Genomic DNA, 27,200 nt, shown 5'->3' with positions numbered 1-27,200 from the left:
TGAAATGGGAAACCACAGAAAGCTTTAAGTCAAGAAGTGACATAATCTGATGTACATTTTGGAAGAATGACCCTGGCTATTGTGTTAAGAAGTAATTTTAGGAAGGCAATAGAGGAAGTAGAGACCAGTTAATAGGTGACTGTACAGATCAAATGAGAAAACTGTGGCCTAGATGTGGATCAGCTGAACTTTTACATGCAAAGGCTTCCAACATCTGAACTGCCCTCTCACCTGGGCATAGGTGTTAGTCCACAATGTTGAAAATGCATATGTTCCATCTCACAGTTTCAATTAACTGCATAAAATTCCCCTTATAGTGGGAATTACTTAAAATTTCCTTATTTATGAAACTCATTTTGGCTATTATTATCTTAAAGATTGCCCCAAGGTGGTGGTTCTGGATCTATCTTTTTTGTAATCCTTAGTATCATTATAGTCTCTTTCCCTTTAGAAGTCAAGGATTGACACAGATTCCAGGTTGAGTACCCCCAAAAAGAACCATTTGAGCCTTTAATTCAAAACAGACCTGGAAACTGGTCCAAGTGTTTACTCACAGATTACCTGGTAAATCCTGGTCTTATTGGTACAGAATTCATTGATCAAGCCCCCAATCTCATTTACACCTCAAAAATACTGCCAAAGTGAAAGATCTTATAACCTACTTGGACTGAGACTAGACAACACCATCCCATAAATTGCATGGCTTTCAATACCAGGACTGTGGTATGTGATGTTACATACAAGGTAATCTTATTTCCAACAATTCTTTTATGAAAAGGCTCTTGTATTTACCTGACTAGACCAGCAGAGATCTAGAGATCTGGCACATAGAAGAAACTGCCAAATTAATACTAAGAGGGAGGGGATAGATTTAAAAACTGAGTATTTGGATCTAACTCCAAGGCCCCATATACAAATGGTTTGTTGAATGGGCTTTTGATAGTCAGGAACTGTCAGAAGAGGGAAAAAATTATGCTCTGAGAAACGAGAACTATTTCAGGGAAGAAAGAAAAAACCCCCAAAGCACCTTGATCGTGGCCTCTGGCTGTTCAATAATCATTCTTTAGTCTTCCTCTTAGCAATAGAAACTGTAGAAAGAAAGAAGAAATTGATGAGACACTGGGTTTTCTTGGAATTCCATTGACCAGGTTGGAACACACACTCCCTCCATTCCCTCACTGTCACCACAGACATACAAAGGAAAGTCAGGGAAGACTAGAGTCCAGTCTAATGTAGTTACAGGAAAGGATCAGAATCTGTCATGAACTCACAGATGTCTCCTGGATAGAGTGGTGAGTCACACCTGCACATTTACAAAACCCTCCACCTCATGTGCAAACGTGGTTCTGTACCAGGTCACTCATTTACATATAATCCCACATACACACCTAGGGGACACACAAAGTCAGAATCACACAGCCTCCCCACACCCACAAACCCCTTCCCCAAAGCCAGACAATCACAATCTCTCTCTCTCTCTCTCTCACACACACACATACACAAACACCCCCCAAGGGGGTCACACTACTCACACCTGCACAGCCACAGACATCTAACACCACACAGTCACAGACCCCCACACACACGGTGCCGCACATGCTCCCAAAATCCCACACACACCCCTACCGCGGGACACAGTCCCAAATGCACAATCACAGGTCCTCTACGTCCCTGTGCACGATGGTGCAGTCATGCAATCACAATCACATACCCATTCTGGGAAGATGCACAGTCCCAAGCACCCTACTCCATCACCCAGAGTTACCACCACATACAGTCACAATCACACACCACGACGACACGCAGTAACAATCACAAATAACCTCTCTCCCCCTCCATTTTCCCTCCTTCCCCTCTCTTTCTCTCTCTCTGACACACACACACACACACACACACACACACTCTCTCTCTCTCTCTCTCTCTCTCTCTCTCTCTCTCTTCTCTTCTCTTCAGTCCGCTCCGGACACGAAATGCTCCTACCTGCACTCCTCACCCTAGTCCTTCCCTAGTTCCGTTCTGGCCCGAACAGGTTAAGTTGCCCCGGACTCCAAACGCCCCGCAGCTACTAACTCGGGGAAGCCAACGGTCCCGCCATCCCGCAAAGCGGCCGAAATCCTGAGGAAGGTAGCGTCCACCTGCGGAGTCCTCTGGAAAATGTAGTCCGGAAGCGGGCAGCAGGCCTCGGGACTCTTCTCAGCGTGGACACTGGGCTCGTACAGCTTCTCCGCGCCAAACAACCGCCAGACCCGACGCGGAGCAGCTGGTACGCGGAGCCGGTCGGCTGGATGCAACCGCCAGGCCTCCAGGCGCCTGGCCCCGGGCGGCTCGAGTGCTGCCGTAGGCACGGTACAAGACGCCGGTTTCGCCGCGACGCCGTCTCGAGCCGCAGCGTCTGTGGGAAATGTAGTCCTGGACGGAAAAGCAGACGCTCAGACTAGAATGCGAGCGGACACCTGGTCCGGGCCACCGGAGTCCGAGCGGCGGCGGCGCCGGGTAGGTATCTAGAGGGGCTGGTACGCCCTCTGCACGCAAAGGGCTGACATTTCATCTTTGTCGGTGAGCGCAAACTTTGGTCGCTTAGCGCTGAGGGTGAGTGAAGGTGGGACCTGGTGGTCTCTCTCTGGACCATTTAGAGGCCGCGACAGGGAAAGGAATCACGGGCTTGCGGGGAGACGTGGGGAACCGCCCGAGGGACGCGCTCAGGTGCAGAAGGCGGCAGAGCAAAGGCGAGTCCGGAGATGCTGCGTTGTGACCGCAGAGGTGACTGGGTGCTGTGTACATGTGAGCACAGGACACCTAAAATTTGGGAGAGCAGGATTGTATCTGTGTATCACCAATTAACCACTAAGCCTCATCCGTAAAATGGTAAGAAGGCATCTTTTTGCAGCATCAGTTTTCTTTGAAGGTTGACAGAAGAAACATAAAATGGGTTTTTAGGTTAAAATAGACATGTTTTTAGGGCGCCTGGGTGGCTCAGTTGGTTAAGCGACTGCCTTCAGCTAAGGTCATGATCCTGGACTAATCAGAATCGAGTCCCACATCTGGCTCCCTGCTCAGCAAGGAGTCTGCTTCTCCCTCTGACCTTCTCCCCTTTCATGCTCTCTCTCTTTCTCTCTCATTCTCTCCCATCTATAAATAAAATATTAAAAATAAAATAAAATGTTTAGTATGGATTAAAATAGTAATTTAACATGCTTTTAAAGCAAGAAAGAAGGTTGCAAAATAATTGTTAAGAGATGTTTGATTTTATCAGTTGAGATCCTCAAGTTTAGAAACACACTTTCTTATGTACATTTAATGAAACTGCTAAAAATATTTAGGTTTAAATCTACCACCTATTTGTTTTCTGTTTATTCCACATGTTGACAGTCTTAACCTTTTTAGAGTACAGGTTAGTTATTTTGTATAATGTTCTTCAATTTGGGTTTACCTGATGTTTTCTCATCATTTATATATTTTTTAAAAAGATTTATTTTTTGAGAGAGACAAAGAGCCTGCAAGTGTGTGGAGGGAAGGGCAGAGGGAGGGGGGGGGAGTTCAGAACTCCCCCCTGAGCACCACAGGTCTCAGTCTCAGGACCCATGACATCATGACCTGAACTGAAATCGAGTCCCCCACAAGCCAACTGAGCCACCCAGCTGCTCCTCATCATTTATACATTCTGGGAAATAACCCATACAAGTGATGCTATACTATTACCAGTTTATCCTATCCGGAGACACACAATGTGTTATTTTTTTAAAGATTTTATTTATTTATTTGACAGAGATCACAAGTAGGCAGAGAGGCAGGCAAGGAGAGTGAGAGGGAAGCAGGCTCCCCGCTGAGCAGAGAGCCCGAAGCGGGACTCGATCCCAGGACCCTGAGGTCATGGCCCGAGCCGAAGGGAGCGGCTTAACCCACTGAGCCACCCAGGCGCCCCCTGATGGTAGTTTTATTACTTAGTTTAAACATGACTTTCTCCACTGTAGAGTTAATGAATTTGTAGCATTTATCAGTGAATAAAAAAAAAAAAAAAAAAAAAAGGAAGGAAGCCAACTGGCAAAGGAGTTTGAGAAATGCGGTTTTCAGACTCCCAGTCCCAGCATTAGAGAAACCTATAAAAGGTTCAATGTGGAGCTGAAAAACAATAGGTTAATAACCAACACGTGGTCATCTTGCAAATTTCCTTCACCTCTTTTTATTTTTTTTTTTTCTTTCCCAGTAGTGCAGTCCCCCACTGGTTACCAAAACCAAGTGCTCCAGAGGTATGCCCTATGTGGGCTGCCTGTGCCCCTGGCAGCTGCCACCATGCTGGTGGACGGGGCTGGCCATCAGCTACCCTAAAACCTGGAGTGACTACTGTGGGTGCACTGGTGGGCAGAGCTTACCCTGGGGTTGTCAACTGAGAGGCCCACCTGTAGTTGGCAGACCTTTACCTCTTTTTTATGTTGGATTACTGGTTTCTGGAGCAGTGTCTTCTTTTATTCTTGGTTTAATCTTTCCCTTACCACCTTGAAAAAGGTTAATATAGAGTAAAAATTTGGGGTCCTTATAAGTCTAAAAGGTCTTTATTCTACCACTTTTGGATGATAGCCCAAATAGACTTGACATTTTAGATTAGGCATTGTTTGCCCTTAGAATTCTGAGAGAATTACACAAAGTTTATGGTTTTTTATCTTAAAGTATGATGACAGTTTGTGTTCTGTTTTTCTTTCTCTTTGGAAGCACTTAAGATCTCTACGTACCTAGTTTTCTGAAATTTCACAAAGGCATGCTTTGGCATGGGTCTTTTTGTCAATTGTACAGGGGCCTCTTTATTTTGAAGAATCATGACCTATATTTCTAGAAAGTTTATATTCTCTGAAAGTTTCCTCCATTCAGTTTGCTCCTCTCTCTCTTTAACTCCTTTTATCTGGATATTGAAATCCCTAATTTTATCTGTTATCTTTTTCATCATTTATTACCTTTTTAAAATTTCTTTTTCCTACAACTGAGTGATTTCCACAACACTATTTCCCATATCTGCTATTAAAATTTTAATAATAGGGGCGCCTGGGTGGCTCAGTGGGTTAAAGCCTCAGCTCAGATCATGATCCCAGAGTCCTGGGATCGAGCCCCACTTCGGGCTCTCTGCTCAGCGAGGAGCCTGCTTCCCCCTCTCTCTCTGCCTGCCTCTCTGCCTACTTGTGATCTCTGTCAAATGGATAAATAGAATCTTTAAAAAAAATTTTAATAATAGTTATCTTTTTATTTCAAGAGCAGTTTTTAGGGGCACCTTGGTGGCTTATTCAGTTAAGCATCTGCCATTAGCTCGTGTCATGCTTCCAGGGTCCTGGAATCAAGCCCTGCATCAGGCTCCTTACTCAGCAGAGAGCCTGCTTCTCCCTCTCCCTCTGCTGCTCCCCCTGCTTGTGCTCTCTCTGTCAAATAAGTAAAAAAAATTTTTTTTAAAGAATAGGGGTGGGGCGCCTGGGTGGCTCAGTGGGTTGGGGCCTCTGCCTTCCGCTCAGGTCATGACCCCGGGGTCCTGAGATAGAGCCTTACATCGGGCTCTCTGCTCAGCAGGGAGCCTGCTTCCCTTCCTCTCTCTCTGCCTGCTTCTCTGCCTACTTGTGATCTCTGTCAAATAAATAAATAAAATATTTTTAAAAAAAAAATAAAAAATAAAAATAAAAAAAGAATAAATTTTTTAAAAAAGAGCAGTTTTTATAGTACCCATTATTTGTTTCCCTAATATAATATCTTATCTCTCTTTGGTATTGGGGGTTTTGATGGGTTGTTTTTGTTTTTATGTCTTTTTTCTGTTCCTTACTGTATCCATTTCCTTGGAAATTCTTTTTTCCATTGCTTTCATTTGTCTTTCATATTACTAGGCTTACATTAACATATTAGATTTTCCCTTATTTACAGATTAATAGCTGTCCTTTCATCTTCATTATAGAACTATTGGTCAAGAATTCAGATATTTCTTTGTCAGTCTCAAAATGTTAGTATTACAGATTTTCTCCTGGGCTATTCCATTTCTCCAAAGAAGAGTCTTCTCATCTCTTGAATACCAGAATTTTAGAAGTCCAACAGTAATGAGGACCCACCATTTATTTAATCCCCCTGATTTGGGGTGCTTGGGTGGCTCAGTCAGTTAAGGGGCCAATTCTTGATTTTGGCTCAGGTCATGATCTCAGGGTCATGAGGTAGAGCTCCATAGTTGGCTCAGTGTGGAGCCTGCTTAAGATTCTCTCTCTTGGGCGCCTGGGTGGCTCAGTGGGTTGGGCCGCTGCCTTCGGCTCGGGTCGTGATCTCGGGGTCCTGGGATCGAGTCCCTCGTCGGGCTCTCTGCTCAGCGGGGAGCCTGCTTCCCTCTCTCTCTCTCTCTCTCTCTCTCTGCCTACCTCTCTATTTGTGATTTCTCTCTGTCAAATAAATAAACAAACTCTTAAAAAAAAAAAAAGATTCTCTCTCTTCCCAGCACCTGGATGGCTGAGGTCATGATCTCAGGGTTCTGGGATCGAGTTCTGCTTGGGCTTCCTGCTCAGTGGAGAGTCTACATCTTCCTCTCCCTCTATCCCGACCCCCTGCTTGTGTTCTCTCTCTCTACCTCTCTCTCAAATAAATAAAATCTTAAAAAAAAAAAAAAAGATTCTCTTCCTCTGCCTCTCTTCCTCTGCCTACCCCTCCCACCACTCACATGCGTTCTTTCTCAAAAAAAAAAAAAAAAAAAATTTAATCCCCCTGATTTCAGTTTGGTGCCTTTCCCTGCCATCTGCTTTTCTTTCTTTTTTTTTCTCTTAAAATTTTTTATCTATTTATTTTAGAGTTGAAAGCTTAATTTAGACTTAACATATTATAAAGGAATCCATGTAATAAAGAAATGATATGAATATTATAAGTGTATTATAACTCGTGTTATTTTGCAGTAACCCCTACTAATTGAAATCTGTATTAACAGGGATTCACAAATAAAGCTTATCAAATACTTGAGAATACACTGTGGAGAGAAACCCAATGAACTAACTTTCTCCATGTGAGGGGTTATATTCACACTCATCTTATTAGTCACTAAAGTAATAATGCAGCAAAGGAAACCTGTACATGTAAGGCTACTGGAAAACCTTTAGCCAGTTACTCCAACTGGAGGCATATGAGAAAATTCAAACAGTGGAGAAACTCAATGACAGTAACAAGTTCGGAGAACTGTTTTGCCAGAAGCACAACTCCATAGAACTTGAGAAAATTTAAACCTTTTTGCATTTTCCATTTAGATGTCAGACCTCATAAGTCACCAGCAAATTCCTATTGGAAAGAAATTTTATTCATGTAAGAAATGTGGGGAAGCCTTTAGCCACAAACCAAATATCATTGACCATGAGAAAATCCATATGGAAGAAAAACCCTTTGAATGTAATGAATGTGAAAAAGACCTCAGTCAGAAGGAATGCCTCACCAAGCATCACACTGCTCACTCTGGAGAGAAATCCTACAAATGTAATGAATGTGGAAAATCCTTCAATCAGAAAGAAAATCTCATTACCCATCAGAAAATTCATACTAGTGAGAAGCCATTTGGATGTAATTACTGTGAGAAAGCTTTTATTCAGAAGTCAAGCCTCATTAAACACCAGAAAATGCATACTGGAGAAAATCCTATACATGTAAAGAATGTGGGAAAACCTACAGCAGCAAATCAAATCTCACAAAGCATGAGAAAATTCATATTGGAGAAAAACCTTTTAAATGTAATGAATGTGGAACAGCCTTTAGCCAGAAGCAATATCTCATTAAATGTCACAACATTCATACAGGAGACAAACCCTTTGAGTGTAATAAATGTGGAAAATCCTTCTATCAAATTACATCACTTTTTGTACAAGTGAGAATTCACACAGATGATAAGCCTTATGAATGTGAGGTATGTGGGAAAGCCGTCTCACAAATTCCATCTCTTACTGCGCAAACGAGAAGTCATACAGGTGAGAAACCCTATGGATGTAATCAGTGTTGGAAAGCTTTCTCTCAATTCTCAACTCCTGCTTTACATGTGAGAACACATACAGGTGAGAAGCCTTATCAGTGCAGCAATTGTGGGAAAGCATTCAGCCAGAAGTCACACCACGTTAGGCATCAGAAAATTCATACTTATTAAAGACAGTACAAATGCCTTGATAACAAAGCCTTTCATAGGAGCTTACACCTTCTACATATCAGAGAATTCATCGTGGAGTAAAACATTATGAACGTAGGAAAGCCTTTAGCAGGAGCTCAAAATATAAGATCAGAACATTCTTTTTTTTTTTAAGATTTTTTATTTATTTTTTTGACAGAGAGAGATCACAAGTAGGCAGAGAGGCAGGCAGAGGGGGTTGGGGAGCTGAGCAGAGAGCCTGATGCGGGGCTCAATCCTAGGACCCTGAGATCATGACCTGAGCTGAGGGCAGAGGCTTAACCCACTGAGCCACCCAGGTGCCCCAAGATCAGAACATTCTTATGAAGAGAAACATTAATATGATGAAAAGCCTGAGGCCAACAAAATTTTCAGTAAACATCGTAATTAATGCAGAACTTTTGGAAACATTCCCATTCAAGTCAGAGACAAGACACGGATGCCTGATATCGCCACAAGTCAGTATAATCCTAGAGACCAGAGCCAATGCAATAAAGTGAAGAAGTATAAGGATTGAAAAGGAATACATATTTTCAGATGATACAATTTTTATATAGTTACGATTATTAAAACTTTGTGATATGCATTAACAGATAATAGATTAATAGAATGGAATATGAAGCCTACATAAGTTTAATTCTGTAAAGAAATTATGACCGGGGCGCCTGGGTGGCTCAGTGGGTTAAAGCCTCTGCTTTCAGCTCAGGTCATGATCCCAGGGTCCTGGGATCGAGCCCCGCATCGGGCTCTCTGCTCTGCAGGGAGCCTGCCTCCACCTCTCTCTCTGCCTGCCTCTCTGCCTACTTGTGATCTCTGTCTGTCAAATAAATAAATAAAATCTTTAAAAAAAAAAAAAAAAGAAAAGAAATTATGACCTAATTAAATAAAGTTTTGGGTGATTATTGCCTTTCTCTGTAGAAAAAGAGATTCCTACCTTATATCTTACACTGAAAAAAGAAAAATCCACTGTGAAAAAAAAATCTGTAACTTTAGGAAAATGACTTAGTAAACCTGAATAGATTTTCCTAAAGTATACCTCAAAACACCCCAAAATTTCTTTTGTAAATATTATCCCTTAGAGAGATGTGTACCATAATGTTCTTTGCAGTGTGATTACTGGCAGCAAAAACGATTAGCTTGATTTCTAGTAGCCAAATATTGGGGGTGGGAGGAATTGGAAATGCCTGTCATTAGGTAAACGGTTGAATAAGCTGTGTTATATTTATATGATGGAATAATGTACAGCAATTTATTGCAACAAACCATATCTATATAGATTAATAAGGATAATCTAAAAACCATGATCTTGAGTGAAAAACAAAGGGTAGATGATGTACATAATATATATCTCTAAATATCTATATCTATCTAAATATCTAAATATCTCTAACTGGAATAAAACAACATTGGATTGTATATTGGCTTGGGGTATAGATATGTATGGAAAAGTATAAAAAAGGATAGGATAGGATGATTGTATGCTAAATTCATGATGGTGACTGTTTTTGGAGACAATGAAGGAGAAGAATGGGGTAGGGGTGACAGTTTGGGCCTCACATCTGAGTATGTATATGTTGTTTAAAAACTACAAAGAGGGGTGCCTGGGTGGCTCAGTGGTTAAAGCCTCTGCCTTCGGCTCAGGTCATGATCTCAGGGTCCTGGGATCGAGTCCCGCATTGGGCTCTCTGCTCAGCAGGGAGCCTGCCTCCTCCTCCTGTCTCTCTCTGCCTGCCTCTCTGCCTACTTGTGATCTGTCTGTCAAAAAAAAAAAACAAACTACAAAGAAACATAAAAATTTTACTTCTATATGGTGGTAATACACATATTTGTAATATAAATCCACCTTTTCAACTATGACTGCTTGAGATGCTCTCTCCCCTATCTTTCTGTCCCTCTCTTCACTCAGTGCTCATTCTTTCTAAATAAATAAATGAAATACAAATTAAAAATTTTAACAATACTTTCTATATATTAATTCATTGGATCCTTATGATGCAAGTATTATCATAAATCACAGTTTCCAGATAAGGAAACTGAATCAAGTTGTCCAAGATAAGCTAGCAAATGACAGAGCTAGAAATCAAACCCCAGCAGTCTGGTTCTTATTCAGTATGTTTTACTTCTTCTCACAAAAGGCCCCAAAAGAGATTTTCATGAATTAGAAAAATCAACAATATTCACTCACTTTTAAAAAATGAGTGAATAAATGAATACATGGATTGCTGAATCAAAATTGGGGCGCCTGGGTGGCTCAGTGGGTTAAAGCCTCTGCCTTTGGCCCGGGTCATGATCCCAGGGTCCTGGGATCGAGCCCTGCATCGGGCTCTCTGCTCAGCAGGGAGCCTGCTTCCTCCTCTCTCTCTGCCTGCCTCTCTGCCTACCTATGATCTCTGTCAAATAAATAAATAAAATCTTTTTTAAAAAATTAATTCATCAAAAAAAAGAATAAGCCATTGGACAGTAAGAAAAATGATCAGAAGTATTTTTAAAAAGTAGGTACTTGAGAGGGATAAAAACAAGTATAGATAAATGCAAAGAGCACATTAAAAAGAACAAGAACTTAAGGACTGGGAAAAGGTATCCACTGAGGAAGAACAAGGGCACCTCCCTTTTTGAAATGAATGAGAAACAGGTAAGGGTAGTACAGAGAATAGTCATCGGGAACCAGAGGGGACATGCTGAAAAGATCTTAACTCTTCCCAGTGTCCCAGGCCCTTCTCCATAGGCCATGGCCTTTGAGGAGAGCTTCCCACCAAAGATCTCAAGGTTCCTTCTGGAGCTTTCCCCCCACCTGATCAACACTTGCTTGGGCACAGTCCTTTTGTCGCATCCAATCATCCAGGGCTCTTTCCCTTTTTGCATAAGGAGATCGAAACTGGCTTAGAAATGAACATTCTCTGGGCGCCTGGGTGGCTCAGTGGGTTGGGCCGCTGCCTTCAGCTCAGGTCATGATCTCAGGGTCCTGGGATCGAGCCCCGCATCGGGCTCTCTGCTCAGCAGGGAGCCTGCTTCCTCCTCTCTCTCTACCTGCCTCTCTGCCTGCTTGTGATCTCTCTCTGTCAAATAAATAAATAAAATCTTTAAAAAAAAAAAAATGAACATTCTCTTCACACACTAGAAAAAAAAAGAAAGAAAGGGAAGGGAGGAAGGAAGGAAAGAAATGAAAAGGAAGGAAGGAAGGGGGGGAGAGAGGGAAGGGAAAGGAAGAGTAGGAAAGGGAACGGAGGGAAGAAAAGGGAGAAAAGGGAAGAAAGGAAAAGAAAAGAAATGGGACTTGACCAAGCTGTAGTGATTCCAGAATTCAAATCCAGTTGCTTAGAAATGAAGGAAGAGAGGCAATCCCAGATAGGATTTTAAAAGAGGGGGGACGGGGAGGAAAGGTTTTCTGGAGATAAGGTGAAATTGCCCAAAGGAGCCACTCATCCCCAAACCTACAAAGCACAAACTACTCCTTTAAGAAAAGAGAAGGAAAAGGGGGGGAGGGGGAGAGAAATTCTGCTATGCACATGAGACACAATCCGTAAATGCACAAAGAAGAAGAAATTCCAGAAATATGTGGAAATGGATATGCTTACCCACTGAAATCGGACTGCTATAGTTCTGTAACATCACATCTCTGTACAAATCCTTCTGAGCAGGGTCTAGGCTGAGAAAAGCCTACAGTCATACCCCGGAACATCACCAGTCTCTGGAAAAACAAGTCCATGTAGTACTAGTGAAATTAAAGGAAATATTTTAAGATGGAGGAATCAGAACTGTAAAAGGACACTGAGGGGAAGAGGGAAAGGCTGGAGCTAGAAGTTTGTGTTATAATACAGCACAGTAAGATAATCAGAGTATATTCATGTTGCTTAAGCATGGTAGGACTTTTCCATTATCTTAATATACCTGGAAGTGAATAAAATCTATGGAGAGATTAAAAAAGCAGTGGCACCTGGGTGGCTCAGTCTGTTAAGTGTCCAGCTCTTGATTTTGGTTCCAGTCATGATCTCAGGGTTGTGAGATTGGGTCCTGCATCAGGCTCCATGTGCAATCAGCTTAAGCTTCTCTCTCTCCCTCTCCCTCTGCTCCTCTCTCCCCATTCAACCCCACTCCCACTTATGCATGTGCTCTCTCTCAAAAAAAAAACAAAAAACAATGTTTATAAAATACAAATCAAACTATAGGCTTGGTAATAAATTATAAAAGAACACGAATTCCTCATCTCTTGTGAAGGACTAAGGTAGAAAAGGGATTCTTCCATAACATCTTGTAATAATAAATATTTCCTTCTTGGAAAACAGAATTATAACTAGGAACTAAAACATGGCTGGATCTGGGAACAAGAGAACTTCAGAACTGGAAAGACTGGGCCTTCATTTTACTGTAATTTTTGAAAAACAAACTCAGGGTTTGTTTTTTTTAAGGATTTTATTTTTTTTACAGAGAGATCACAAGGAGGCAGAGAGGCAGGCAGAGAGAGAGGGGGAAGCAGGCTCCCCACTGGGCAGAGAGCCGGACACGGGGCCCAATCCCACATGGGGCTCAATCCCACATGGGTCTCAATCCCACATGGGGCTCGATCTGGGGACCCTGAGACCATGACCTGAGCTGAAGGCAGAGGCCCAACCCACTGAGCCACCCAGGCACCCCACAACAAACTCAGGTTTACAGAATAGTCACAAGTACAGTGGAAAGACATGCCCCATAACTGAATACTTTACAGTGTGTTTCTCATAAACAAGGACATTTTCATATATGACACAATACAACCACCACCATCAAAACCTAGAAATTAATATTGATACACTATTGCCTATTCTCAAACAAACCATGTGAGTATTGCCAATTGTCCCAATAATGTCCTTCAGGGCAAAATGAGTTCAATATCATGTCATGTACCCTTAGTTCATTCTGTCTAAATCACTTCTTCAGTACTCTCTGACATCCATGAATTTGACAATTTTGAAGATTATGGGCCAGTTATTTTGTGGAATAACCTTAAATTTGGTATTGCCTGATACTTCCTCATGATTTGATTCAGATTATATATCTTTGGTGGGAAGGTCACAGAAGTGATACTATGTTCTCAGTCTACTGTATCATGTGATGCACAACTTGTCCCATTACTGATGATACTTACTTAGATCATTAAATTAAGGTGGTGTCTGTCAGACAAAATCTTAAAGATTTTGACAGAGAGAGACACAGGGAGAGAGGGAGTGGGAGAGGGAGAAGCAGGCTTCCTGCTGAGCAGGTAGAGCACAATGCAGGGCTTGATCCCAGGACCTTGAGCCGAGGGCAGACACTTAACCAACTGAGTCACCCAGGCATCCCCAAAGTATACAACTCTTGATCTCCGGGTATTGAGTTCAAGGCCCATGCTAGTCCATCATATGAATACAGAATGATTTACTCAATTTATCTGTTATTATATGTGAACTCTGAACCAGGTCTTTATACTATATAATTCTCCATATCTCTAAGTATATCCATGAAATAAATACCCAGAAATAAAATCACTGAAAGTTAAAGGTCATTCCCAGGTATTCCATAGTTTTTGATTCTAACAAATCATTCTGAATCTTTTGAGGTTGGACTCCCTTTGGTAGATATTTTGAAAATACAGATTCTTCCCTCGTAAGATGAAACTGGACTTTTGGGGTCCACCTAATCACCTCAAACATGGTGTAAAGCATGCCATAAAAACATAATATAAGCCATACATGTTAAATTTTCTTACAGCCGTATTTTTTAAGGTAACAAAAGATAAAATGAATTTTAATAATATACTTTATTTAGGACGCGTGGGTGGCTCAGTGGGTTAAGCGTCTGCCTTCAGCTCAGATTATGATTTCAGGGTCCTGGGATCGAGCCCCACATCAGGCTCTCTGCTCAGCAGGGAGCCTGCTTCCCCCTATCTCTCTGCCTGCCTCTCTGCCTACTTGTGATCTCTCTCTCTGTCAAATAAATAAATAAAATCTTTTTTTTTTTTTTTAAATTCTCAGAAGGGGGCACCCAGGTGGCTCAGTCAATTACGCAACTGCTTTCACCTCAGGTCATGATCTCCAGGTCCTGGGATCGAGCCCTGTGTCAGGTTCCCCACTCAGCAGGGAGTCTGGTTCCTTCTCTCTCTCTCCCTCTGCCCCTCCTCCCTGCTCATTCTCTCTCTCTCTCTCTCTCTCTCTAATAAATTAAATCTTAAAAAAAAAGAACTCTCAGGAAAAGGAAAACAAACACTCTCATGCTCTGAAAAATAAGACGGCACTTTCAGGAAAGAAAACAGCCACTAACCTCATAGTTTATAGATCACCATTTCTTTCCTTGTCCTCTGGGGACCTTTCCTGGAAATGGGCAGAAATAGGTGAAGGAATCATGAAATATGGGTCCCTGCTTATAACCCAGACTGACCCAGAAAAATCACAGCCTCAATCCTTCCCCACTTGTCACAGACCCACAGAGGCAGTCTGAGCAAGCAGGCCCTCCCAGGATTAGAGAAGAGCCAAATTCCACTACAAGGTAGTCCAAGGTAGGACAATTCAGAGGATGTAGGGGATCTCCTCCCCCTATTCCAGAGTTAAACTGGTGGAAACCTCCAACTCTAAGTTTCGTTCCATGACCTGGTATAGAACTTAGAGACTCTTCACCTGAAAACTACTCTGGGCTCATGTTCTTCCTTGGGGGTGATTTCTGTGAAGCTCTCCTGTCACAATAAGGTGGGAGGGCGGAGGGGCAGCACAGACCCCACAGAAGCTTCTAGGAACTCTAATATTCACAGTTAGCCTCAGGGTGCACATCACTCCCATAATGCCCAATCTGTGTCAGCTCCTAATATGATAGAGACTGGAGATGCCAAGAGAATATTGTATGGGTCCTGCTCACAGGAGGGTATAGAGGCACTGTTGAGAAGCAAGGGGACAAGCCTGGTAGAAAAACAGGAGATTGGCACTAATACTGTTAGGGTCCATGATCAAAGGAACGAGACTGACACAAAGCGAAAATCAAACAAAGCTTTATTTCGCGCCAAGCATCAAAAATCAAACTGACTGGTAGGAGCCATCTCTTACGAAGAGACGTCGGCGATGACCCCGACAAGGTCACTCCCAAGAAGGCCGCTCTGGACGAGGCCGCTCTGGACGAGGCCGCTCTGCAGATGAGGCCACTCCCCGGTCGGAGCCGCTCCCAAGAAGAGGCCACTCTGGACGAGGCCGCTCCTGACGACGAAGAGGCGACGATGACAGCGACGATGACAAGGAGGACAACAACCCCGATGACACAGACTCTGCTCCCCATGACACCACTCTGACAAGGCTGCTCCCCAGAGGAGGCCACTGCTCTGGACTAGGCCGCTCGCCAATGAGGCCACACGCCGACGAGGCCGCTCCCCGGAATTGACGCCGCTCTGGTGAGGCCCCTTGCGGCGGGGCCGCGGTTCTGGGCGGCGAGGCCACTCGTGGCGGGGCTGCGCTCGGGGCGACAAGGCCACTCGCGGCTCGGGGTGGCCAGGCCGCTCGTGGATCGGGGCGGTAAAGCTGCTGGGGGCAGCGAGGCCGTTCACGGTGAGGCTGCGGCTCAGTGGTGGCGAGGCTGCTGGCGACAAGGCTGCTGGCGGCTAGGCCGTTCCCTGCGCACCGCTGCCGAGGGCCACGGCTCTGGCGGTTCTGGCGGCCCTGGCGGCTCCGGGGCTCTCCTAGTCCTCCTACTCCTCAGCCTCGCAAACTAACCTTTATAGGGGTGGTTGAGCCCGGCCCACACACAGGTGGTCAATGAGATTGCAGTACACAGAGAAAACTGCACAGTCATGCTAGGTCTGCCACACACAGAAAAAAAAAACTGCTAGGTAACACACAGGTGGCCAATTGAATTTCAATTTACCCTAGTAGATATATGCGCGCCCCACTGATTGGATGTCTTCACCTGGCCTGACCCGCCCTTGTATCTAGGCTTTGCACGTAAGTTCCTCTGGGAGGGGCGGGGTCAATCTAAGTTTACTGCATAGGGTCAATCTAAGTTCACTACATAAACACAAAATGACTCCCTCTGGCCAACCAGGCCCTTACAATACCAATCCCAGAAACACAGAAATAAACTGCACCCATCCCCTGCCAGTTACACTCCCATGGTCAAATGCTGAAAACTTCCTTCATGGTCTTCAAAACCCCCCAAAACACCATTGCACAGCCAATAGAGATCCCAGAAACACTGAAACAAACACAGAAACTTCCCACACCCACTCGCCTCCCAGCCAAACTCTTATATTGTGACACAGGGTAACCACACTCAGTCACCCTCACAGAAACCCAAAAGCACCACCACACAGCCACAAACCCATCATTAGAAACATCCCAGTCCATTCCCAGCCAAATTTCTACCAATTCAGTAACACAAATGGTGACAAACAGCCACATAAACAGTGCACACATTGTCAAAGATCCACAGAAGCACTATGCGCTGTCATAATCCAACCAATACATATCTCAGAGACACAATTATGGAGATTTATAAAAATGAAATCTTTTTTTTAAAGACTTTGTTTATCTATTTGACAGAGAGAAAGTGAGAGAGGGAATACAAGCAGGGGAGTGGGAGAGGAAGAAGCAGGCTTCCCGCTGAGCAGAGAGCCCTTTGCCAGGCTGGTTCCCAGGACTCTGGGATCATGACCTGAGCGTAAGGCAGAGGCTTAAGGCAGACACTCACCCAGGTATCCCTATAAAAATAAAATCTTTTTTTAAAAAAAATGGGGCACCTGGCTGGCTCAATCAGTGCAGCATGCCACTCTTGGACTTGGGGTTGTAAGTTCAAATCCCACATTCATGGGGTATGTGTAGAGAGATTACTTCAAAATGTGGAGGCCAAGAAAAACAAGGCTGTACCCACCTCGAGTCTAGCCAAATTTCCAGAGACAGACAACTCAGCTCCTTAAGCCCTAATGTCACCCTCCCCTCCATAAACAAAACTGAAGGAAGCTGAGGTAGAAGGAAAAGTAAATAAAGTTAAATTTCTTCTAAACCCAAATCTTACTAGCAAGGACGCTTGGTAGCAAGAATGTGACATTCTACCAGGAAACTCCCAATTGTCTTCATGCTAGTGCCTCATTAAAGGGAAAAACAGCCTTGGCTTGATAGTAGCCAGGCCTTCAATATCCTGACAGTCTTCTTTACCCTGATAGCCCTTCTGAACACCCCCTTTGTCCTCACCCACCGCTGAGTCCACCCCTACTCTGCTTTTAAAAACTCTGACTGTAATCTGGCTCGGGGTCCAAGTCCCTACTCAGCTGTGTCAGGTATACTTGGGCCCAAGCTTAAGCTTGTCAAATAAATCCTCATGCGATTGCATCAGTGCTTGGCTCCTTGGTGGTCTCTCAGACACAAAAACTTGGGCACAACATTTGGAGGTCCCACCAAGATCTGGGAGACCCCCAGGACCCCAACCCAGAGGGTCTTGAGCCAGCTGTTGAGTGCACTTGTTGTCATCTGTTTGCACGCATACTTTCAGGGAGCTCCAATCTGCATTTTTACTAGTAGGAATTCCAATCTGTATCTGTATGGGAGCCGACATTGGCTCAAGCGGACGCGTGGCGGGCCGTCGACCGGGAGGGTCTTGGGAGACGTCCCTCTGCCCCGTCTAGAGGCTCTGCCGCTGCTGTGGTCGGGCCCTGTCTGGAGGTCCAATCGCTGTCGCGGTCAGGCCCTGCCTGGAGGCTCGGCCACTGGTACAGTCGGGCCCATACCTGGAGGCTCAGCTGCTGGTATGGTCAGGCCCAGAGGACAAGGTCCTCATCTATGAAGAGAGCCGGCTGCCGGTTCGGTTGGATTCTCCCTTAACTTCTGTCCAGTTTTGTCTTCGCGGCCGCGCCAGATCGTTTGTCTTTGTGAGTATGTTCTTGTTAATTGTTGTAAGTGTGTGTGTGCCTTGTTCCGGACTGAAGGTGTGATGGGACAGATGCAGACAACTCCTCCGTCTCTGATGATTAACCACTTCTCGGACATTAGGGAAAGAGCTCATAACCTGAGCACGGACATACAAAAGGGAAAGTTTCGGACTTTCTGCATGTCTGAATAACCATCCTTTAATGTTGGATGGCCCTGGGAGGGCCACTGGGTCTGTGGTTGTCTTTGTCTTGTCTTTTTGTTGTCTGTTGTGTTGTTAATTGTGTTTGAAGAAATGGGGCAAGCAGAGAGTAAGGGAACTCTGACTTTCATCTCTCCATTCCTCCTAATAGATGTGGGGCTTCTCCTTTACTCATTTACTGTGTTAATAACTATAACTGGAGCCAACTGGGGTTAGTCTAACTCGAGACAGAGACCATAAGGAATATTCCCAAGCAGATACCGAAACTCCCTTTGTTTCGGGGAAATTTCCCTGTCTTCTCTGGCCCGACTTGAACTGCTTAACCTCTCCCCCCTTGCTGATGGGAAAGCATAGTGTCTGCTCCTCTGTTGGAGTTGATGAGCTCTAAAACTTGGAATCCTTTCTCTGCCCTCTGGCAGCACTTCGTTGCTTCTATTTCCCCCTTCTCCTGTTTCTGCACCAACATGCGTGCAGCCTACATGACCAGCCTCTAGATCATGCACCATGGCTCCTTCTCTCTTCACTGTCAAGCAGCAAGAAGAGCAGCCCCTGGACCTAACACCCCCCACTCCAGATCCTCCCACGCGTGTCTCAGGTAAACATTCAAAGTGGAGTGAGCCCAGGTGGAACGTAAATCAGTATTTGAACTAAGTTAAGTTTATTGGTTTAATTAAGATAGACATGTCTTTTAAGTTATCAGCAGTAAATGTGAAATTTTGAAGTTTACTGAAGGTCAAATAAGCTCATATTGTTTGTTAAAATCTGTTGAAATCTATTAGCAAAGAGATGACTAAACTGATGGTTAATTGTCTCAAAGTTTTAATGGGTAATTGTTAAAGTAGCTTTCAAAGTCTTTGGTAACCTGAAACTTCAAAGTTTTGCTTGGATAACAAATGGAATTAAACTATGGACATCTAGGTCTAAACCAAATGGGATAAAATGCTAAAGCGCTGGTTGCTAGAACTAGGTTTGTGCTTTTATTTTCTTATTTTTTTTTAAAGATTTTATTTATTTATTTGACAGAGAGAGATCACAAGTAGGCAGAGAGGCAGGCAGAGAGAGAGGGAAGCAGGCTCCTCACAGAGCAGAGAGCCCAATGCGGGGCTCGATCCCAGGACCCTGAGATCATGACCTGAGCCGAAGGCAGAGGCTTTAACCCACTGAACCACCCAGGCGCCCCAGGTTTGTGCTTTTAGAATCTGTTTGTAAACATGTTTTGTGCTTAACTGATTGATAAATTCGCCATCTAAAGAATTCTGTTGTAACAGCTCACAATTGGTTTATATTTAATCTTCAGTAGAGGTTAAGATATTTCTAAGAGTACAAAATTCTGTTAAGTGTAACTAAGAGTGATGGAAATAAAGAAAACAACTCTGTATGTAGGAAAGTAGAAGATATGTAAAAAAGATTTAAGAAATGGGAGTATATTTTGTTGAAAGTAAAAGAAGGTAATTTCGTCCTAAATAAAATGGTTGTTTAAAAAAAAAAATGACTTGGGACAAAACCTGAATGCAAAGGAAAGTTGTAAAAGATTTGTAAAGGGAAATCTTCAGAAAAGAAATTTTAGATATCGTCAGGATGGACTAAGAAAGAAAGAAAAAGAGCCCCGAGGCCACTGTCGGAGCTAAATCCATTCGTAAAGAATGGAAGCCAGGTATACCCAAAGGGGAGGATGTCCAACCTGTTTGAATCTGAAGAGTGCCTGACTGTGTGAATGTATCTGTATGGCTCCACCGCTTCGGCTATGAAGTCTGAGTGGGCTGCACCCTGAGTCTCGCGGGGCGTCATATGGCATAACGGTCATCTACTCCATGGAGTAGCCTGGTCCGGGGCTTATACGGACAGACCTTAGCTAAGATGCTCCTAAGTTACCGCGAGGGATGCGAGCAGGACAGCATCTGAAAGATCCCCCTCCCTTTGTCTGCGACATCATGCATGATGGGAGGGAAACCCAGAAAACTTATATCTTAAGACTGCACACTTAAAAAATAAAAAAAAAATTTTTGTAATTTAAAAAATGGGAAAAGACACTGGTATAAAAAAGCTGGTTTTCTCTCTGTTTAAAAGGGCAAAGTTTTCTTAGGTTAATTAATCTGCTAAAAAAAAAAAATGTAATGGTTTTCTCTTTGCCTGCCCAGAAAATTCAGTTCCTATGTTTTGTTTTATCAGGTGTTTAACATCCCTAATTATATTTAGGCATATGTTTTAAAACTTTCTAAGGTTTTAGCAATTGTTAACAAGATTTAAACCAATAATAAACCTTGGGTTACATTTGGAAAAAATACTATAACTATTCTAAAGATGCTATGCATTTCCTAAAGTTTTAATATGTTGTTAAATCATCACTTGATATTGTGATTATAAAAATGTTACGTGTCACAGAAGTGACCTGATTTTCTTGCCAGTTAAATTGTAAATTCTCATTTCATCAGCTCTTTACCACATCTATTCTGAGTTTTTGTCATTTGTAATTGTTTTAATTCTCTTGTAAGATGAATTCCGCCTTAAAGGAAATTCATATAAAGTACTTACAGGACAAATACAGGTATTCAATATATTAAACTAAATGGGTAAAAATTTCCAAAACTAACTAAAGCTGCATTCAGACTAAATCAGAATTAGTAACATGGGACTAAATGAACTAAAAGATTATAGTATTGTGTCTCTTAATGTTTTGTCTTGTTTTAGACATTGCTGGTTCTCTAATGTTTGCTCTTCCAGACTAAGGAAACTTTTTTTCTTAAAATGTCTGTGACTTACAGAAATGTAAAACTATTTATTTGCAAACAAATCAAAGTATTCAACTTTTCTCTCTATCTGAACCCTCTGAAAATCAAAAGGTCTCAATAAGTATTCTTTCTTCCATGGCAATCAGTCATTTGCATAAGTTCAGTAAGAACATAAGTTCAATATGTTCTCCTTGTAACAGGACACCATTGGAAACACTGGTTATTTTACCAAGGCTTTGACTGGAATGTCATATTTGAAAAAGACATGCACAGACTCAGATATGACCAGACTGCCTAAAGGAACTAAGGTTGACTTTATGAAGTCTGGAGCCGTAAAGCCCTTTGGAACTGTTGGCCTGATACCTTGCTTACAGAGTTCCCAGCAGCCTCACCAGGTGAGTAAAGAATGTCATTCTTTGGTAGGTGCAGAGTCTCAGGAAGAGGAATTCGCCCAAATTGACAGGTATTGCAGGCATGCCTGATGGCAAGTACATGGCTTGGCTTCTGGCCCAGAGAGGCTACTAAAAGTTCAACCTAGAGATTCCTTATAAGAAGTTCCAGCAAAGCAGATTCTAAAAGATCTATATGATCACACTCACTGTTCTTGCTGAGCTTATGTAAATAATAGGCCAAGTTTGTTAAAACTGGACTTATTTTTCAAATGAATTAGTACTGATTTGGCTATCTCTAGAAATAAGGGTTATTTTAGAGAGAAAAATTATGTTTTAATAACACTTCTTTATGGATGTTAAATTCTAAATTTGATTGTTTTTAAACACTTGTTTACCTTAGCTAAACAGCTTAAGGTAAACTTCAGAGAAGTTACACGATAACTCATATAAACGATCTTGCCTTTGCCAGTCAGTCAGCCCTAGACAAACAGCCTTACTGAATGCCCCAGCATTGGCCATCCCAGATGTTACCAAGCCCTTCCACTTGTATGTAAATAAAAAGACAGGGGTAGCTAAAGGAGTTTTGACTCAGACTCTGGGGCCTTGGGAAAGGCCAGTAGCCTATCTTAGCAAGAAACTAGATCCAGTAGCGGCTGGGTTCCCCCTTGTCTCCACATAATTGCTACCATGGCCTTCCTGGTCAAGGATGCAAGTAAATTGACTTTGGGTCAAAATCTCATCTTAACCACCACTCACGCTATCCAGGGCCTTCTCTGGACTCCACCAGAGTGACCGGTGGATGACAAACGCCGGAGTGACAAGGTATCAGGCCCTCCTCCTTAGCGATGACTAATCAGTCTGTACTCCAGTCACTGCAGGCATTACAGTCTGTCTAGCCCATGCAGGGATCCTAACTGCCCACACTGAGATGGAGACAAAGCTGGAACCACATCCTTAACAACCCAGGGACTTGGTTTAGATGCGCTGCCGCCAAGTAAAAAACTTGGAGCCTCACTGGAAGGGACCCTACATCGTGATCCTGACCACTCCCACCGCTCTCAAGGTCGATGGGATTACTCCCTGAGTCCACTACACCCACGTCCGACCAGCTGATCCACACGCCGTTCTCAAGGACTTTGTTCCAGAATGGAAAAGCCAACCAGACAAGGACAATCCCCTAAAGCTAAGACTGCGCCATTCCCACTTACCCCACTAAGGTTGATTATCAATAGATTAGTATCTGTTGTCAGAGACAGAGTCAGTACAGTTCAACTCATGGTACTCAGACAGCAATACCAACCACTGGACCTTGTTGCTGAGACCAGCCTGGACCCATGATTGGGTCCTTCTTTAGGTTCCTCTGAGAGGGGGAAATATGGGGGCCAAGAAAAACAAGGCTGTACCCACCTCGAGTCTAGCCCAATTTCCAGAGACAAGTAACTCAGTTCCTTAAGCCCTAATGTCACCCTCCCCTCCATAAACAAAACTGAAGGAAGCTGAGGTAGAAGGAAAAGTAAATAAAGTTAAATTTCTTCTAAACCCAAATCTTACTAGCAAGGACGCTTGATAGCAAGAATGTGACATTCCACCAGGAAACTCCCAATTGTTTCATGCTAGTGCCTCATTAAAGGGAAAAACGGCCTTGGCTTGATAGTAGCCAGGCCTTCAATATCCTGACAGTCTTCTTTACCCTGATAGCCCTTCTGAACACCCCCTTTGTCCTCACCCACCACCGAGTCCACCCCTACTCTGCTTTTAAAAACTCTGACTGTAATCTGGCTCAGGGTCCGAGTCCCTACTCCGCTGTGTCGGGTATACTTGGGCCCAAGTTTAAGCTTGTCAAATAAATCCTCATGCGATTGCATCAGTGCTTGGCTCCTTGGTGGTCTCTCAGACGCGAAAACTTGGGCACAACAAAAATCTTAAAAAAACAAAAATAAACCCCAAGTATGGAAATGTGTTCACACCATCTCCACCGCCCTTCACCTCCAAATCCTTACCAGAATAAATGACACAAATGGTCACATGCGGTCACATTCGATCACAATCACATACCACTACACTCTCACTAGCTGGACAATACAAATTTAAAGACAACCCCTCCAATACACAGTCAATAATATAGACAAGAGACTCACAGTCCGCACTGTTACAAACGGTTACACGCTAATCCTGCAGTCACAATCATGCAAGAGTCACACAGCCCGCCAGTGCCCCAACCCCCACTGCGTGAGCGCGCACACGTCTCCCCCGGGGCTCCCCACTCCCTCACCAACCCACGGTCTCTCGTGCCTGCGTTCATTTCACCCACTTCAAAGGGCAGGAACCAAGCTACTGGCTGACATGCAACAACCGCAGCCTGGCTCCTAGGCGAGGGAACTGGGAGAGTAGCCTGGGGCACAGCGGTAGTGCTGCTCAGACCCCGGAAAGCTGCGGACCGCGCCAAGCTGGGCGGTAGATTCTGGCCTGGTGACTGGAGTTGCCCTAAACTGCGGGCCTCGGGACATCCTGAGTTCACTCACTCTGGTCACCAGAGATGTAGTCAAAGCACGAACTGGGGCAGGTGGTAGCCTCCAGGAGGAGAAAGTTCCAGGAAATGTAGGCCAGGGCTAGATGTCACCTAGAGGCGCGGTGGACCCTATGAAATGTAATCGTGGGTGGATCCACCCTCGCCCGCCCGGCCAGAGCGCCTCTCCGTGGCACCTGCCAGGTCGCAGTGGTTGTCCTGTGCAGAACCGGCCCCTCCACCCCAGAACTGAGCCTCTTCCCTGGCTGGGATCAATTCACACCCCCCTAGAAGTGATCAGTGTGCTGTGAAGGTGTGTGGTAGTCCCAGCAAGGGGGAAAACCCAGGCTATGGTCCTGGGAAATGGAGGGAGGCAGCTGCCAAAGGGATTCATAGTGTGGGACCCTTAGCAACAGACCCTATGACTCTTCATAAATATTGATACTGTAAGGGCCTGGTTGGCCAGAGAGAATCATTTTGTGTTTATGTAGTGAACTTAGATTGACCCCGTCCCTCCCAGAGGAACTTACATGCAAAGCCTAGATACAAAGGGGGGTCAGGCCAGGTGAAGACATCCAATCAGTGGGGCACGCATATATCTACTAGGGCAAATTGAAATTCAATTGGCCACCCGTGTGTTACCTAGCAGTTTTTTTTTTTTTCTGTGTGTGGCAGACCTAGCATGACTGTGCAGTTTTCTCTGTGTATTGCAATCTCATTGGCCACCTGTGTATAGCCCAGCTAAACTACCTCTATAAAAGTACGTCTGTGAGGCTGGGAGGGGTCGCCTCTTTGCAAGAGACGGCCCTGACTGGTCAGTTTGATTCTCGATGCTTGGCGCGAAATAAAGCTTTGCTTGACCTTCGCTTTGTATCAGTCTCTCTCCTTTGATTACGGATCCTAACATTGGAGGGGGCACCAGGATTCAAACAATGAGAACTGAGCCAGCATCGGAATTTTTGGGAAAAGCCTCCGGAGGTAAGATCACAGGATCCTATCTGTCTGTCTGGTTGGAGCTCCAGGGTATGGCCCACCAGGGAGAAGCTGGACGCAGCCATGCTCCCCAGGGCTGGAGTGGATGCGGGGACGCCCCATCCCTCTACTGGTATATCAACGGGGGATTCGAGTCCCCCTGGGCGGTCGGGGGATAAAAAAAGCCCCCACCAGTGGCAGGTTCTGGGTAAGAATCGTTGGGCCTGCGGTTGTCTTTGCCTGGTCCTTTTGTTGTCTGTTGTGCTGTCTGTTATGATTGAAGGAATGGGGCAAGCAGAGAGTAAGGGGACTCTGACTTTCATCTCTCCGTTCTTCATAATAGATGTGAGGCTTCTCGCTCACTCATTTCGTGTGTTAAGGGCTATGACTGGGGTTAGTCTAATGCCGGGTTAAGGTGCCCAATGCTGATGCTCATTGGAGCCTGGCGTGGAATATGAGTGCCTAGTGGGCCACTTTTGGTAAGCAGAACTGGCACTGCGGGATGAACTGACCTCGAGACAGAGACTTTAAGGAATATTCCCAAACAGCTGCCAAAACTCCCTTTGTTTTGGGGAATTCCTTGCCTTCTCTGGCCTGACGTGGAATGCCTAGCCCCTCCCCCTTGCTGGCGGGAGAGCATGGCATCTGAAGTGGAGATGGTTATTTGTCTGTCTCAAGGTTTTTTTTTTTTTTTTAAAGATTTTATTTATTCATTTGACAGACAGAGATCACAAGTAGGCAGAGAGGCAGGCAGAGAGAGAGGAGGAAGCAGGCCCCCTGCTGAGCAGAGAGCCTGATGCAGGACCCTGGGATCGTGACCTGAGCTGAAGGCAGAGGCTTTAACCCACTGAGCCACCCAGGCGCCCCTGTCTCAAGGTTTTAATGGGTAATTGTTAAAGTGGCTTCCGAAGTCTTTGGTAACCTGAAACTGTGAAGGGTTACTTGACTGACAAATGAAATTAAATTTGTTGGACATCTAGGTCTTAACCAAATGGGATAAAATGCTAGAGCGTTGGCTGCTGGAACTGGGTTTGTGCTTTTGAAATCTGCTGGTGAACACATTTTGTGCTTAACTGATTCATAAATTTGCCTTCTAAGAATTCTCTTGTAAAATGACTTCCGCCTTAAAGGAAATTCATATGGAAAGACTTTCAGGACAAATACAGGTCTTTGATATGTTGAAATCCTGGAACTGAAATGGGTAAGAACTTACAGAAGTAAAAGCTGCCTTTGGACTAAACCAGAATTATTAACATGGGACTAGGTGAACTGAAAGATTGTAATGTTGTATCTCTTGATGTTTTGTCTTATTTTAAACATTAATGGTTCTTTAATGTTTGCTCTTCCAGACTAGGGAAAATTTTCTTAAGTTATCTGTAACTTACAGAGATAAAAATGTAGTCATTTGTAAACAAATCAAGGTTTTCAACTCTTTCTCACTGTTTGAACCCTCTGAAACCAAAAGGTCTCAGCAAGTATTCTTTCTTCCATGGCAATCAGTCATTTGCATGAGTTCAATAAGAATCTGTTCTCCTTGTAACAGGAAACTATTGGAAACACTGGTTATTTTACCATGGCTTTGACTGGAATGTCATATTTGAAAAGACACAGATATGACTAGACAGCTTAAAGGAACTAGGGTTGACTTTATAAAATCTGGAACCGTAAAGCCCTTTGGAACTGTTGGGCTGATACCTTGCTTACAGAGTTCCCAGCAGCCTCACCAGGTGAGTAAAGGATGTTACTTCCTGGCAGGTGCAGGAACCTCAGGATTCTTTGGGGGCCTCAGGAAGAGGAATTCGTCCAAATTGACAGGTATTGCAGGCATGTCTGATGGCAAGTATGTAGCTTGGCTTCTGGCCTGGAGAGTCTATTATAAGTTCAACCTAGAGATTCCTTATGAGAAGTTGCAGCAAAGCAGATTCTAAAAGATTTATATGATCCCTCACTGTTCTTGCTGAGCTTATGTAAATAATTAGGCCAAGCTTGTTAAAACTGGACTTGTTTTTCAAATAAATTAGTCCTGATTTGGCTATCTCTGAAAACGAGGGTTATTTTAGAAAAAAATTATGTTTTAATAACACACCTTTATGGATGTTAAATTCTAGATTTGATTGTCTTTAAATGTTTGTTTACTTAAGCTAGACAACTTGAGGTAAACTTCAGGGAAGTTGCATGATAGCTCATTTAGACGATCTTGCTTTGCCAGTCAGTCAGCCCCAGATATAGGAAACTTCAGAAAATTGAAGGATTTGAAGGGAAGAATCTGACTGAGTTAGTGGGAATAGCAGAAAAGGTATTTAACAACAGGGATGCACAAGAGGATGGAAAACAGACAAAAAACTGGTTAAGGTTTTGGCATTGCATGAGGCGGGGAGGAGACGGGTAGGGGATAGTAAATGGAAGGAAAA

The 27,200-nt window shown here is 43.8% G+C and overlaps 1 pseudogene across 1 annotated transcript in view; it reads left to right on the top strand.

The window, feature by feature from the left end:
- Nucleotides 1–27,200, top strand: part of LOC111161452 — a 637,630-nt pseudogene that overhangs the window by 518,710 nt on the left and 91,720 nt on the right. The window contains exon 15 of the transcript XR_002641531.1: nt 7,428–8,082. The product of XR_002641531.1 is annotated as a zinc finger protein 208-like (transcript). The remainder of the gene's footprint in view (nt 1–7,427; nt 8,083–27,200) is intronic.

The sequence above is a fragment of the Enhydra lutris genome, unplaced genomic scaffold (assembly GCF_002288905.1).
Source record: "Enhydra lutris kenyoni isolate GAN:26980312 unplaced genomic scaffold, ASM228890v2 scaffoldscaffold85, whole genome shotgun sequence".
NCBI classification, from domain to species: Eukaryota; Metazoa; Chordata; class Mammalia; order Carnivora; family Mustelidae; genus Enhydra; species Enhydra lutris.
This window is presented reverse-complemented; position numbering and strand designations above follow the sequence as displayed.